Source organism: Bubalus kerabau, chromosome 2 (assembly GCF_029407905.1).
Source record: "Bubalus kerabau isolate K-KA32 ecotype Philippines breed swamp buffalo chromosome 2, PCC_UOA_SB_1v2, whole genome shotgun sequence".
Lineage (NCBI taxonomy): Eukaryota > Metazoa > Chordata > Mammalia > Artiodactyla > Bovidae > Bubalus > Bubalus kerabau.
Window position 1 is genome coordinate 53,195,490 of NC_073625.1, and position 15,545 is coordinate 53,211,034.

The 15,545-nt window shown below is 46.2% G+C and overlaps 1 protein-coding gene across 5 annotated transcripts in view; it reads right to left on the bottom strand.

Annotated features, from left to right (window-relative positions):
* BACH1 (BTB domain and CNC homolog 1) overlaps positions 1-7,385 on the bottom strand; it is a 54,543-nt gene extending 47,158 nt beyond the window's left edge. For 3 of the 5 annotated variants that reach the window (XM_055567727.1, XM_055567726.1, XM_055567723.1), the window contains exon 1: positions 6,914-7,051. The gene's annotated coding sequence lies outside the window, so the exon portion shown is untranslated. Of the gene's footprint in view, positions 1-5,074; positions 5,131-6,913; positions 7,052-7,290 lie in introns of those variants that run through there. The other 2 variants (XM_055567725.1, XM_055567724.1) reach the window with 2 other exon arrangements.
* Positions 7,386-15,545: the final 8,160 nt, after the last annotated feature.

A 15,545-nucleotide genomic window follows, 5' to 3' on the forward strand; every position in this document is an offset into this window, starting at 1 on the left:
AGGAAATCAATCCTGAATATTCATTGGAGGGACTGATGCTGAAGCTGAAGTTCCAATACTTTGGCCACCTGATGCAAAGAGCCAACTCATTGGAAAAGACCCTGATGCTGGGCAAGACTGAAGGCAAAAGGAGAAGGGGATGACAGAGGATGAGATGGTTGGATGGCATCACCGACTCAATGGACATGAGTTTAAGCAAGCTCCAGGAGATGGTAAAGGACAGGGAAGCCTGATGTGCTACAGTCCATGGGGTCGCAAAGAGCTGGACACAGCTGAGACTGAACAACAAGATACTTTGAAAATGAAAAGTGTCTTGGGCCAAGATCTGACAACCATAGTTTATAATACAGTTCAGTGCAAAATACTAATGAAATCAGTGATGAAATTACAAATGAAATTACTAATCTTACCAAACCCCACTTACTCCAAAAAAACAACCTAATCATTGAAACCTAATCAATTCATTGAAAGACTAATAAATCTTTTATTGCTGCCCATTTTATAGCTAACTCTCTGAAGGACAAGTACATCTCCTCACTGATTTAACTGACTTCCAAAAGACGTTGGCACACTTTAGAGGAGAATAAGGTATTAAGTATATGAAGATAGTAGCAAGTAGGAAGTGAAGTGGATGGGTCGTACCATTCCAACAAGGTCCTAGGAGGTCACCTCCTTAGGCAAAAACATCTCCCTTGGGAATCCTACAGGCTGATCAGTCAGTAAAAAGAGAGATCAGTGTGTGTGTTGAGGAAGAGGGAGGCAGAAGGAGAAGGCAAGACATTCCCTATATGCATACCATGGTTAGTCTATAACCTTAGAGGTGGGATACTGCCAATGTCCAGGAAACAAACAAATGGAAAAAATGACCCCACCATATAAAGCACTTTTTAATGTAATTTGACTTTAACGGGGGATGGGCAAATGGAGTGCAACTGACCACGATGACTAAGATCCAATCTAAGAAATGACAAAGTAAAAATGACTTTACCAGATAGTACTTGGGGGACTGTTATTTCCTTACAAAAATATCCTTTGATTACTAAGTTTCCTAAGCCATTAAGAAAATGACTTACGTTTATTTTTTAAAAGGCCGTGACTTGCACAGAGCTTCAGCTGCATGGAGGTACCATTCTCTAAACGGTGTCAGGACTGAGAAAGGAGCCAGCAGCCTGCTGACTCCATGGCATGCCCGCTGTGCTTCTAGGACAGTCATTAACAACCAAGATCCTGGCAGCCGCTCTGTCTTTGTTCCTTATATTTGCTTGGGGACAATTTTTATGATGCTATTAATATTCTCTAAACTGGCCCTGATCCTCAATAACACAAAGGATCGGTTCTAGAGGAGTGATCATATTACAGGAGAATAGTACCCAGACAACCCAAATTATCTTTTGCCCAATCTAGTCCTAAGTCTATTACAAGGACAAAGAAGTCACAAGATAAATTTTCTTTCTATCTTAGGAGATGAACTAAAAGAATGATTTAAATCCAGCTGCTTCCTCAATCCTCACACCCATGATGGGAACAGAAAGCAGAATTCTCAATGATCGAGAATTTTAATTTGGTACACATTTCAAGTAACTTAAGAGTGCAGCAAACACTCTTTTCTCTTTCACTCTTTCGAAAATTCCCAATTTCCAAAGCACAGAACTAAAATGAATCCACATTATACCACCAATGCAGCATCTGACAGTTTACTGAACACACACAGCCAAACCACATTCAATGTTCCAAGGAGATAAAATAGAAGACATATATCATTATCAGAAAGAAACTGACACATTCTAATCAAAAGGATGGTCAAAACCCTTGACATGACCTTTCTGAACTAATAGATGCAAGAAGCTATGTGCTAAATACATCCACTGTTCATCATGGATACCTCTCTATATTAATACAGGGACGTCATTTTGTAAAAAGTACACCACCTAGATGTAACTGGCAGGTAAATTTACATTGAAAATGTTTACGACATACCAGCCGTAAATGAGAATCAATATTAATAAATCAGTTCTGTCTTGATATTAATAAGCAGGAAGAGACCGAACAGGTTACTAACCTGCCGGACCACAGCATCCTCAACCATAAGGGGAGGAATAAATAGATTAGATGCAGGATGGCAGGTGTCTTCATTTATTAAAAAGCCAATTCCAATTAACTGTAATAACAGCCTCTAGAGCATTTGGCTGAGACTGTTTAATCGGCTGATCCCTTTAATAAAAAGCCATGTCCTGTGCTCCTTGCCCTCAGAAGTGGTCTCTGTTTGAGATGCTGCTAGTGATTTGTCAGGATGTTCACTTGAGTTGTTTTCCCAGTAGCAGCCATGTGCAGCACACCCACGCGCTTCTCTTCACTCTCTCCTCTGATCAATGGTTGAAAGCAGGTCAAGGAGGCGACAAGACAGGACTGTAACCAAGTATTTCAATGAACTAAAGAACAGACAATCACAACCAACCACACTGATGTTTAATGTGGAGCCAGCACTGTTCTACACTTAACACATATCAATGTACCTAATCCGCAACCACCTCTATGACGCAGATTATAGTATCATCAATCATTTTACAGATGAGAAAAGGAGACACGACTAAATGAAGTAACCTGTCTGAGGCGTCACAGCAGGTAAGTAACGGAGCAAGAACTTGACCTTCAGCAGTCTGGCTTTAGGTGACTCACTGTCAGTAACTCTGCTTACTGCTTCTCTGTCAACTGAACAGTGATCAGACCCACCACTTCAGTTCTGTCAATACTATGGCAGCCAGAAGCCCAGGTTTCACAGTGGGTGTACGGCTCTATTTTATCTGCAGTCATGAAACGTTTGCTTTCTCCAAGGGGCCTGGATCCAGGCAATTAGTGCTCAAACTACCCATACCTTGGGCTTGGGCAGATTACCTTATTTGGCATATTTTTTTTTTAATTAAAATAGTTTCATAAGTCATCCATTCCACCACATAAAATACACCATTTAGTAGTGCATGCGTGTACTAAGTCATGTCCAACTCTTTGTGACCCACGGACTGTACAGCTCTTCTGTCCATGCAGATTCTCTAGGCAAGAATACTGGAGCGGGTTGCGATTCCCCTCTCCAGGAAATCTTCCCAACCCAGGGATCAAACCTGCGTCTCTTATGTCTCCTATGTAGAAGCCTCAGGAAATCGAGTTTAGGGTTAGGACGATTCTCCCATTAACAGAACATTGGTCAGAAAGCTGGGAGGAAGAGATGATTCCTTAAACCTAAGTCTTGGAGAGGATCAGCATTGTAATGAGAATCTCTGACAACTGGCCATTTTAAGGGGTTTTGTGACCATTATTCTCAACATCATTTCTCACAGTACAGGAGTGCAAAAGGCATACATACGGCCTATAAGATTTTAACTGACTGGTAAATACTCACCATCCCCCAGCATGCCTAGAAGGCTGATTTTCTGAGTAAATCACATTCTCCTAAGGGGAGAAATGCCACTTTCCAAGTGATCTGCTCAATATGTAGTCTTCTTAATCCTTGTTAAAGGGGCCCCTTGTAAACTTGGCCCCCTAAAAATGCAGACTTTGAGGAATAACAGCACAGAGTAATTGTTCAAAGAATATGTTAAATACAAATTATACTCCAGTGTGCAGATTCTTTTCCGGTGGTCCCATTATACTCTTTCACTTATTACTACACTTCAGATCCTATCCATGAAACAAACCAACCTCCTGACTTGTCTCCAAATTCAAAATACATGGTATCATGCTGCTGCTGCTAAGTCGCTTCAGTCGTGTCCGACTCTGTGCGACCCCATAGACGGCTGCCCACAAGGCTCCCCCGTCCCTGGGATTCTCCAGGCAAGAACACTGGAGTGGGTTGCCATTGCCTTCTCCAATGCAGGAAAGTGAAAACTGAAAGTGAAGTCGCTGAGTCTTGTCTGAAGGTAATGGGCAACTCGGCATTTTTTGTTCTTCCCATTCTCAACATCAACAGTGTAATGATGAAATGTTTAATATACGGGATTTAAAAAAAAAACTACATGTGAAATAAAAATTTATATTAAGAACATCTGAAAGAATGATAGCTTCTAAGAGGAAATCACAAGTTTAAAAAAAAAAAAAAAACAACAAAAACCCTAGTTGTTGAAAGAGTACTATTGGCAGTGGTTAACAAACTATGTTCCCAATGGGGGGGGGGGGGGGGGGGGGGCGGATGCAAAAAATCTACGTTATAAAACATGCATGTACTACTGTTAGTCTGTATCTTGAAGATTAATGTCTTTCTTATTTTATAGAAGTGATGTTTTAAAAAAACCAAGGGCTTATTGTTTTCTTCCAAATGAATCATCTGGCACCCACCTTAGAAACCCAAATCCCTAAAAAATTCATGATTTCTAATCTCTTCTAGTTGCAAAAGTAAAGCTCCATTTTCCACTACAAAATATCTTAGATAAAAGCCCATCAAAAAGAAAAAAGATTCATTCTTGTGACCACAGATAAGGGCCAGCTGCTCCCAGTTCACATTCCCCATCCCTAAACTTTGTAGACAATAGGGACTGTATGCTTGGGTCTCGGGCGTTTTTTAAAGCAAGAAGTAATGATCCAACTTGGAAAGACACCAGCATCATCACTCCTAAGACAATAAGACAGACAGCCATATGGTTTGCCTTCCATCAGTCAGCACTTTCTAGACTTGACCCAAAGAGACCTGTTAATTCCACCCACGTTCTCCTCTCCACCACCAGAAACTACTACTGTGTGCCTGAAAAGCCACTGTCCATGAAAAACCAAGAGGCAGGCTCCTTTGGCGTTCTCCTAAAGAAATCTTTATGAAGAACAGAGTAAATGCGTTTTCTGAGATGTATACACCACACAACAGCAAAACCACAGGGAAACAAAAAAAACCCTGAGTGCAGTAAGAGAAATGAATATTTCTGTTACAGTACTGTTGGGAGGTGACTCCTAGCTGCACATTTCTTCCTCTGTTTTAGCTCTCACTGGCACAAACTTCTCAGGCAGTAGGTCACGAGGCTGCTCTGTGTTTAAACACCACCTCAGCATTAGTTGGCCGCTTCCTAAGAGTGCTGGCACCTCACCCACTGATTACCTGCATCCACACACACACAACCCCAGCTTCAGGCCTCTGAGGCAACCCTTCTGGAGTGCTCCTTGGCCTTTTATAGTGGAGGCATGTGATGAGCGTACCGGCACCAGCTGTTTCTAATTACCTCTCCGGCTGGGGCGAATGACTCAGCAGCCCAACTTTCTTTTTAAGGAGTCATTTACCTTGCGAGCCAACCAACAAACTGAACAATGGTAAAGCACTTGACACGGCTATAGGTTAAACAACAACAATCACGCACGATGCCAGGCTATCACTTAAACCAAGGCCGTCCTACAGCAGGCTGACACCAGGTGTCTCCCCCACCCCCAGCCCGCCCCGTCCCCAGGCTTCCCTAGTGGTTCAGACGGTAACGAATCTGCCTTTAAAGTGGGAGACCCAGGTTCGATCCCTGGGTGAGGAAGATTCCCCTGGAGAAGGGAATGGCAACCCACTCCAGTATTCTTGCCTGGAGAATTCCACGGACAGAGGAGTCTGGCGGGCTACAGACCACGGGGTACAAGAGAGTTAGACAAGACTGAACGACTAACGTCTTTCTTTACTCCAAAGGCTGAAATAGGAAGCCTTTTCCAGTCCAGCCAGCCCTTGCACCACTACCCAAGACCAGGAAGAAGCCAGCCGGCCTCTTCCCACTTCTCTGCTTGACCATGTGAAGCGCTCAACCGCGCTCCGTCACTCGCACGCCCGGGTGTTTCCACCCCCTTTACCATTCGGAACTGCAGCCGGAAAGGCAAACCCCTCCTGGCTACAAGGAGTGTCAAAACACAGGAACCCAAGATCTAGCCCTCCACACCCGATACTGACAGAATTCTCCCCCAAAAGACAAGGCGTCCCTACAAAACAGCCTTTGTTCCTCCGAGCCTGACCTCGCAGCTTGTTCCCCCCCCGCCCCCGCCCCCACGCAATTTCTTCCACAATGACTACTACGCTCTACCTCGGAATCAGCCCGAACCCAACCCACACTTTGCACAAAAGCCTTTCTGCACGATTCTACTCAATGACACAAAACTGCCGCGCAAGGACGCGCAAGCGACGGCACTCGCCTGAAACACGCACCAAGCTGGCGTCTCTACGAGCAACACCCACTCTCACCCGACTGTGGGAGCCTTTGATTACAGCGTGCTGAGCAAAACTCCCAACAAAGAGGATGGGGTGTGGGGTGGGGAGGGGATCCTGGGATCCCCTGGGGGCTCCCCCCCAAACCAGTCTTGGCGAAACCCAGCCAGCTCCTCAAGGTGGTGGTTGTGCTCCAGCCACCGACTCGGCCTTTCTGAGTCCGCGATCACAAGCGCCACCTACACCCTCCGGCTCTCTCCCACCAGGCTGGGCAGACGGGAGGCCGACAGCTCGCGGGCCGCGGCGGCCGAGGGTGGGCGGGAGAACAATACGGAGCCGGGCCGGCCGCGCGGGCGCTGCTGAGGTGTCACAGCCTGGCGCACCGCGCGCGGCATCAGGGCGGGGGTGAGGTGCGCCCGGGAGGCGGCGGAGGGCCCCCCCCAAGCCCCGCGGCGCCGGGTAAAGTACAGAGCCGGCCCGTAAACAGCGGCGCTGGTGGCGGCGCTGGTGGCGGCGCGCGGGGCCGCTCGCCCCTTCCGGCGGACGCGGCCCCTTCCAGGAACCCGAGCCCGAGCCCGAGCCGCCCCGCGCGGGCCCCGCTCAGAGGCCCCCCGCGCCCGCCGCCCAGACCAGTGAGCCGCCGCCCCGAGTCCTCCCCTCCGCCGCCACCCCCAGACCCGCCCGAAGACCGCCGACGGCCCCGACCGCGCGCCTCCGCCGCGCCGAACGCTCCCAGCGAACGGCGCCCGGGACGGGCGAGCCACTCACCACAGCCGAGGCGCGGCGCGGCCCGACTGACGGCGGCGAGCGAGCCCGACGGGCCGCGCGGGCAGCGATCAGGTGACTCACTCCCTCCCAGCGGCCAGCCACCCCCTCCGCGCCCCACCCCTCCCTTCGCTCCTAAACCGCGGCTGCCACCGCCCCGCCCCCTCCCGGTCCCGAAGCCCCGCCCACCCACTTCACGAGGCCCCGCCCCGTAGGCCAACCTCACGAGGCCCCGCCCCTCCCGCTCCTGCGCGCCTAAACCCCGCCCTCCCGAAAAGCCCGCCCTATACGCCGGCCGCGAATCCCGACTCTGCGGATGCCTGCAGCTCGCTCCCTGCTGCCAGAAGCCCACCCGACGGGAATGCAGGCAGGGACCGTACGCCGGTACCGGGCAGGGCAGGCTAGTGCAGGCGATGATGTCTTTGCAACCTCCGCGGACGGCGCCCCGTTGCAGGCACAGCCCACTGTCTGAACGAAAAAAAAAAAACACCTGAGGACCATCATCTCCTCCTTTCCTGCTTCAAGAGGAAAGGAAAAGCCTGATGGCCTGCTCGCTCGGAGTGTTGCCTGGACACCCGGAGTCGAGTGCCAGCGGACACCAGGAGGGGAAGACGAGCGCCGGCCCACGTCCCTCTCCCCAGACCAGACCCCATCAGAGGTAGCTTCTGGCAGCACGCTCCTCTGCCTTCTCCTGGGTGTGGCAGGGCGCCCAGGTTCGCAGGTATTTGAGCTTGCTGATAAAGACGCACAAATGCACCCAGGATTTTGTAGAAAGCTTCTGGCAGCCCTGGTGTCTGACAGTGAAAACAACAGCGTCGGCTGGCAGGTGTCCCCTTTACGCCGTGGCTGCCAGGAAACTTGGAAACGGGTTCAGTGCCCTAGCGGTGTCAGCCAGCTCATCTCGGCCCCAGGTCAGACATCCATCTCTTCTGCTGTTTATTCTGGTGTTTATCCAGTTGTCAGCTTTAAAATTAAGTGCCCAGACTACTTAAGCATCTCTGCAGTTCAAAGCACTGACTGTGGGCAGAGACGCCCCCCTGGCAAAAAGCCTACACTTACCAATCTAACGGGAGACCCGAGTGTCCCTTTCACTGTGCCGATCGGTTGGAGGCCGGATCTTGGGATTTTACGATCGGCTTTTGATTGTTGAAACACAAGTCACTGATGGTTGGACAGCATCAGCACCAGGCGGAGAAGGCAATGGCACCCCACTCCAGTACTCTTGCTTGGAAAATCCCATGGATGGAGGAGCCTGGTGGGCTACAGTCCGTGGGGTCGCTGAGAGTCAGACACGACTGAGCGACTTCACTTTCACTCTTCACTCTTATGCATTGGAGAAGGAAATGGCAACCCACTCCAGTGTTCTTGCAGCACCAGGAAGTGAAGGCTCATTCTGGGGTAGGAAGGAAGACAACTCGGCACCTCCCAGTGCAAAAAAGGCTGCCAAGTTAACAAAAGTCAGGTATTGTCACTTTCGTGACTACATTTGTACTCACAGACTGAGACTGAGGGACATTTGAGTTATATCCAAAATACACGAGAAAATGACGAGTGAAATTGTGCGGAGTCCAAGGGGCTAAGTGATTGACTGTAACCTAGAATTTGGACAGGAGGTGACATTTACATTGACGAATAGGACCCCATAAGCTAAGGAGGGAAGACTGTATGCAACAGTCTAAAGGGAGAAGGCAGATGGCATTTCAGGCTGCCTGAGTTTGTGCATGCATGTGTGCTACATCCCTGACTCTTTGCCACCCTATGGACTGTAGCCCGCCAGGCTCCTCCATCCATGGGATTCTCCAGGCAGGAATACTGGAGTGGGTTGCCATCCTCTTCTCCAGGGGATCCTCCTAATCCAGGAACCAAACCTGCATCTTTTATGTCTCCTGCATTGGCAGGTGGGTTCTCTACTACTAGCGCCATCTGGGAAACCCTTGTGTTTATTTAATATTGAAATGGTAAGTAAGGTGAAAGGAATGTAGTCTCTGACTTGGGATGTTCACAACTTCTGATTTAAAAAAGGCCAAAATAATTTAAAAATAAACTATTAGTATAAGGATATATTGTACAGCACAGCCATATTTATTTTATGATGACAATAAATGAAGTATAACTTTAAAAATTCTGAGTCACTATATTATACACCTGTAACATATAACATATAATATTGTACATCAGCTATACTTCAGTTTTTTAAATGACAGTAATAGAGAAAGAAAGAAGACAATATTGGAGCTGAAGAACTTAATGTGACAGGGGCCAAATTGGTGAAAGAGGTCCTACTGGAATACCAGATTTAATGACAACCTAATTGGTTCAGTGTAGGGTCTGAGTAGGGAAAAATTCCTGTGGCTCCAAAAACCAGTTGGGGATTAAAAATGGCAAAAACTCTGTTGTCACTCTCTCCATCAAGAGGGGAATTTGTTTTCCAACCATTTGAATCTGGACTGATGCTATAACTGCATAGCCAGGAGAACACTGCAGAAATGATGCTCTGTTAATTCTGGGTTTAGTCTTTGAATTGGCATCTCCCACTTCTTCTTTCTTGGGACCCTCCCTCTCAGACAAGTCACCATGCTGTGACAAGCTCAGCATGGGACCTGTGTACCCTCTCTAGTCAACTGCCCCCAGCAGAGCAACCAGCCAATTTGTTGTTTTTCAGTTGCTCAGTCGTGTTCGACTCTTTATGATCCCATGGACTGCAGCACACCAGGCTTCCCTGTCCTTCACCATCTCCTGGAGTCTTCTGAAACTCATCACTCATGAGTCAGTGATGTTATCTAACCATCTCCTCCTCTGTTGCCCCCTTCTCCTCCTGCCCTCAGTCTTTCCCAGGCAGGCTACTGTCCATGTCTCTCAACCAGCCAATATTTGGTATCAAATGTGTCATGAGTGAGTCACCTTTGATGTTCTGTTCTAGTCAAGTTTAAACACGACTCCAACCCCAGCCAAAAACAAAACCAAAAAGCTCCTAATAGAGTCCAATGAATTCATAAAAACATAAGATAATAAAATGATTGCTGTTTTAAGCCACTAAGTCTTGGAGTGGTTTGGTTAAGGAAAATGTCTGGTAATGGAGTAGAGCATGAAAATGTAGTTAAATTTGTGAGAAAACTCACAAGGCCAGTGGTCAAGGCTGAGAGGAAAGTTCAGATAAATAAAACAAGAAATATGTAGAAGAGACTCATTTTAAGCCTGTGTCAATCTCCTTGATCTGAGATGACCCTTGAGATTCTCCTCAATTACAAATTAATTGTGCCCCAAAATTCCTTCAGTCTGCTGTGTTGATAGAATTAAGTAGAGAAATTCTTATTCTCTCAGAAATTAATGCTAAAAATTGTTCTTCACATATATATACTGTACATATGTTTGTTCAGTCACTAAGACGTGTCCAACTCTTGACACTCAGGATGCCCTCTGCCTCTATAAAGTGAAGAAAGTGAAAGTGGCTCAGTTGTGTCCAACCCTTTGCGACCCCATGGACTGTAGCCCACCAGGTTCCTCTGTCCATGGGATTTCCCAGGCAAGAATACTGGAGTGGGTTGCAGTTTCCTACTCCAGGATATCTTCCCGACCCAGGGATCAAACCCTTGTCGTCTGCACTGGCAGGCAGATTCTTTACCAGAGCTACCAGGGAAGCCCAGCCTTTACCTGGAGCTACTGCCAAAGCAACATGATGCTAGGGCTGGTGCTAACCCTCCACCTTGGTTTGCCTCAGGGTGCTGCTGCTGCTGCTGCTGCTAAGTCGTGTCAGTCGTGTCCAACTCTGTGCTACCCCACAGACAGCAACCCACCAGGCGCCCCCATCCCTGGGATTCTCCAGCCAAGAACACTGGAGTGGGTTGCCATTTCCTTCTACAATGCATGAAAGTGAAAAGTGAAAGTGAAGTCGCTCAGTCGTGTCCGACTCTTAGCGGCCCCATGGACTGCAGCCCACGAGGCTCCTCCGCCCATGGGATTTTCCAGCCACGAGTACTGGAGTGGGGTGCCATCGCCTTCTCCAATGCATGAAAGTGAAGTCGCTCAGTCGTGTCCGAATCTTAGCGGCCCCATGGACTGCAACCCACCAGGCTCCTCCGCCCATGGGATTTCCCAGGCAAGAGTGCTGGAGTGGGGTGCCATCGCCTTCTCTGAGCCTCAGGGCGCACTGCTGTCCATTTCCTATCTGTTTCCTGCCAGTCCCCAGATTTATTCACCAAGTCCAGTCTTGGGGATAACCAGAGTGAATATATTAAACACACACGAGGAAAGAATGTAACTGTCAAAAAGAGGAACTCATCAAAATCTGAAGCCAAGAAGAGGGGCGCCAGAGACGCAAACACGGGCAACACATGCTGGCACTGGGGTGTGAGGGTGAGGGTGCATCAGCCAAGGGCGCGGTAACAGGTGTCTCCTGATTTTCAAAAGTTCGCTTAATACCACTTTGATTTTTACAGAACACCTGCATGAGTACTTAGTCTTACTAACCAAAAGAAATCTGAAGAGGGTTTTTATTTTTATGGAAAAAAGTGAAAATAGCACTCAGCTTTTGTTTCTGAGAGAGAGGCATGGCAACCCACTCCAGTATTCTTGCCTGGAGAATCCCATGTACAGAGGAGCCTGGCAGGCTGCAGTCCATGGGATCTCGAAGACTGAGCGACTAACACTTGGTTTTGCAGTGAGCCTTCGTAGAGGAAGGGCTGCCCTGGTGCCTCAGACAGTAAAGACTCTGCCTGCCATGAAGGATTTCCGGGTTCGATCCCTGGGTCCGGAAGATCCCCTGGAGAAGGGAATGGCTACCCACTCCAGTGTTCTTGCCTGGAGAATTCCACGGACAGGAACCTGGCAGACTGTATAGTCCATGAGGTCGCAAAGAGTCAGACACGACTGAGCGACTAACACTTTTATTTTATAGAGGCAGCGCACATCCTGCGCGCCAAGAGTGGCGCCACTCAGCTCATCCCCTGAGAACTGCACTCAGCATCTGTGTTAAGTTGCCACAGCTCTGAATTGTATCCGAGCATCTGTGTTTTATCTCAATTTATTTTGAGCATTCATTAGCAATATATATCCTAAGGTAATTACTTCTTAACTTTATGCCATTTCAGCTTATGAAAGCTTTCATAGGAACACTCTACTTTCTCTCAGAAGGTGAGGAAAACTGTATTTTATTCCCAGGTACTGTTACACACATGTTGCGGGGAGGATGGGAGCTGAGAGCTACCGTGTCAGTTCCACTAGATTAGCCGCCAAGGTCACCCCATTTACATCGCCATTTGATTTCATTCTAATGATTTGCTTCACATATACATCTGCCTACGGGGAAAGATTATTTCATTAGTGAGCATCAACAGTTGGTATGTTTGCTGGCAATATTCTCATCATAAACTAATAAATCATCTTTCTGGTTGTCTTCCTGCCTCTACAGCTTCGAGTGAGTGAGTATTCAAAAGACAGAGTCACTGAGAGGAGTAGAGTTCAGGTTTTCTGTCTACAAGCATAGAATCGTACTGAGTGTGACAAGGTAAAGCCCAGGGTGACCTGTCCCTGGTCCCCTACTTCACAGGAACTCTCTTTGTATTCATCGCTAGTGAGCTTTAGATCAGGGGCACTATGTCACCCATTCACTTCTCTTTCCCTAAATCCCTGTTTGGCAGACACGGCTAGTTGTCTACTCAATATCCGTCGCCCCTTCTTCTTTCTATTCTGGTTGAAAATGAAGTCGCTCAGCCGTGTCTGACTCTTTGCAACCCCGTGGGTTGTAACTTATCAGGATCCTTCATCCATGGGGTTCTCCAGGCAAGAATACTGGAGTGGGTTGCCATTTCCTTCTCCAGGGGATCTTCACAACCCAGGAATCCAACCTGGGTCTCCCTCATTGCAGGCAGACGCTTTATCCTCTGAGCCACCAGAGAATTCTGATTGAATGTGTGCTTAACAACACTGAAAACACCGCCCCAGACTCCCATAGCCATGTGACCTAGGTCTTGGTCAACCAGATATAAGTGTGTATACACTCAGTAGAAGTTCCAGGAAAGCACTTACTTTTCTGATAACAGAAGACAAAATCAGCCAACGTGCAGTTTTGCCTTGTGCCTCCCTGCCTTGCGTGATTGGAGGTGGGGCTCTTTTCTTTCATCCCTGAAGATGAGAACCACACTCTAAGGATAGCAGACCAGGAAGCTAGTAAAAAGCTCAAGTCTTGGCAGTTTTCTTGAGCAGCTGACCAGTCCTGGTTGTGGGGTTCACTCTTCTTATCATACCAGAAAAAAAAAAAAAACAAACCCTATTCTGTCAGGCTTGTAGAGGCTTCTGTCAATTCAATGAAGCCAAAGGCAGCCTTAATAGATAAATTTTCTTTATTTCCAGGCTTTGCCAGGCCCCCCATATTTTCTGTTTGAAGCACACCGTGAGAACCCTGAAGTCACATATACTAAGTTATGTGGGATTGAATAAGTTGTTATGATCATATGCAAACTATACATATGACCCCTAACTAGCAAAAAAACAGCAGTGAAGAGTAGTATGATTGTGTTGAGAGTACTAAAAGGACAAAAAATTGATTTCATCATGAAATTTCAGAGTATCATTATTGACTTCTGGATTGCCATATCCTCTTATATATAACTAGGTCACAATAAGAAAAGAGAGATGCAGTTAAGTCAGTAAAAGTTCTCTGATAAAATTCCAGGAAATGGCTCTTCTAAAACGTGGGGTGTTTGCCAAAGAGGGGTAAGAAGGAAGTTAAAATTGTTCAGAACAATGGATTTTAGCTCCTCAAAAACATTGGGAAGCATAAGGAATTGTAGGGAGTTATTTTGATAATTGAAACTCTTCCTCTTTTAATATGCATTTTATAACTGAACCATCAAAGTCTGCATTGCAGTTAGATTACACGAATTGAAAGAAGCATATCAACTTACAGCAGCCAAAATAAAGAAATCCACATCTATGCCATGAAGCTGTAAGAATTAGGAGATGTTGAATCCCATTTAGTCAAAATGTCTTTTCACACTAATAATTTGAGAATTTTTTCCTAAGTAAAGGGAGACTTTAGAATTAATATTAAGTTTAGAGTTCTAAAAGCATCCATTTAAACTGATGAGAGCATTAAAAAAAAATTGCCTCCTGGCTAAATAAGATTTCCAAAAGAAACTCTATTGGGATGTGTTTTATATCCCTTAGGATAAATGAGGAAAGGAAACCTAGGGCATATCTCTAATTAACTACATGTGCCCCATGGGTTTCCCAAAACAAGCTCTAATATAGTTTAATTCTTTATCCTTAGCAATGAGAAGTCAAGCATAAAGCCATGTGCAAGCACCACATGATGTGCGATAGAAAGGAAGCAAAAATAAACATAGACTTTTTAAATCATCTTTAATAGGCAAAATCCATACTTCTGTTACCAGATCCAGAGAGATCAAGTTTTGTCCTTTGTACTTCTCTATTTGGTGTCTGAAATCCCTTGGAAATTAATTTGGGGAGGATAAAGGTTTTGCACATTCAGAAGTTCTCTGTTAAAATAAAAATTGCTTCAAAGGACAAGTACATCAAGCTGCCTTCAAGGACGATCACAATTAACTCTAGAAAGAATAAACTTATAAAAATACTCATGGTGTATGGGGTTGAAATGCATTTCGATAGGAAAATAGGAGTAAGTAGAAGAAAATTGGAAGCTATACCTGGGAGCCATGCCACTTACAGAACTGTGATGCAGTCAGGAAAAGCAATTGAGGGGCATTGAATTCAAAATAGTAGGATACTGACAGAAACCAATTCAGAATTATTGCCAGGAGCCGGCACAGCTTTGGGGAACTAATGTTTCCTATTCAGTAAATAGGAGGTGAACAAAGTTTTGCCAAGAGAATGCACTGGTCATAGCAAACACCCTCTGCCAACAACACAGGAGATGATTCTACACATGGACATCACCAGATGGTCAATACCAAAATCAGATTGATTATATTCTTTGCAGCCAAAGATGGAGAAGCTGTATACCAGTCAGCAAAAACAAGACAGGAAACTGACTGTGGCTCAGATCATGAACTTCTTATTGCAAAATTTAGACTTAAATTGAAGAAAGTAGGGAAAAACCATTAGACCATTCAGGTATGACCTAAATCAAATCCCTTATGATTACACAGTGGAAGTGACAAATAGATTCAAAGGATTGGATTTGATAGAGTGCCTGAAGAACTATGGATGGAGGTTCATGACATTCTACAGGAGGCAGTGACCAAGACCACTCCAAAGAAAAAGAAATGCAAAAAGGCAAAATGGTTGTCTGAGGAGGCCTTACAAATAGCTAAGAAAAGAAGAGAAGTGAAAGGCAAAGGAGAAAAGGAAAGATATACCTGTTTGAATGCAGAGTTCCAAAGAATAGCAAGGACATATAAGAAAGACTTCCTCAGTGATCAACGCAAAGAAATAGAGGGGAACAATAGAATAGGAAAGACTAGCGATTTCTTCAAGAAAATTAGAGATACCAAGGGAACATTTCATGCACAGAGGAGCACAATAAAGGACAGAAATGGTATAGACCTGCAGAAGATATTAAGAAGAGCTGGCAAGAATACACAGAACTACACAAAAAAGATCTTCACAACCCACATAACCACGATAGTGATGTGATCACTCACCTAGAGCCAGACAT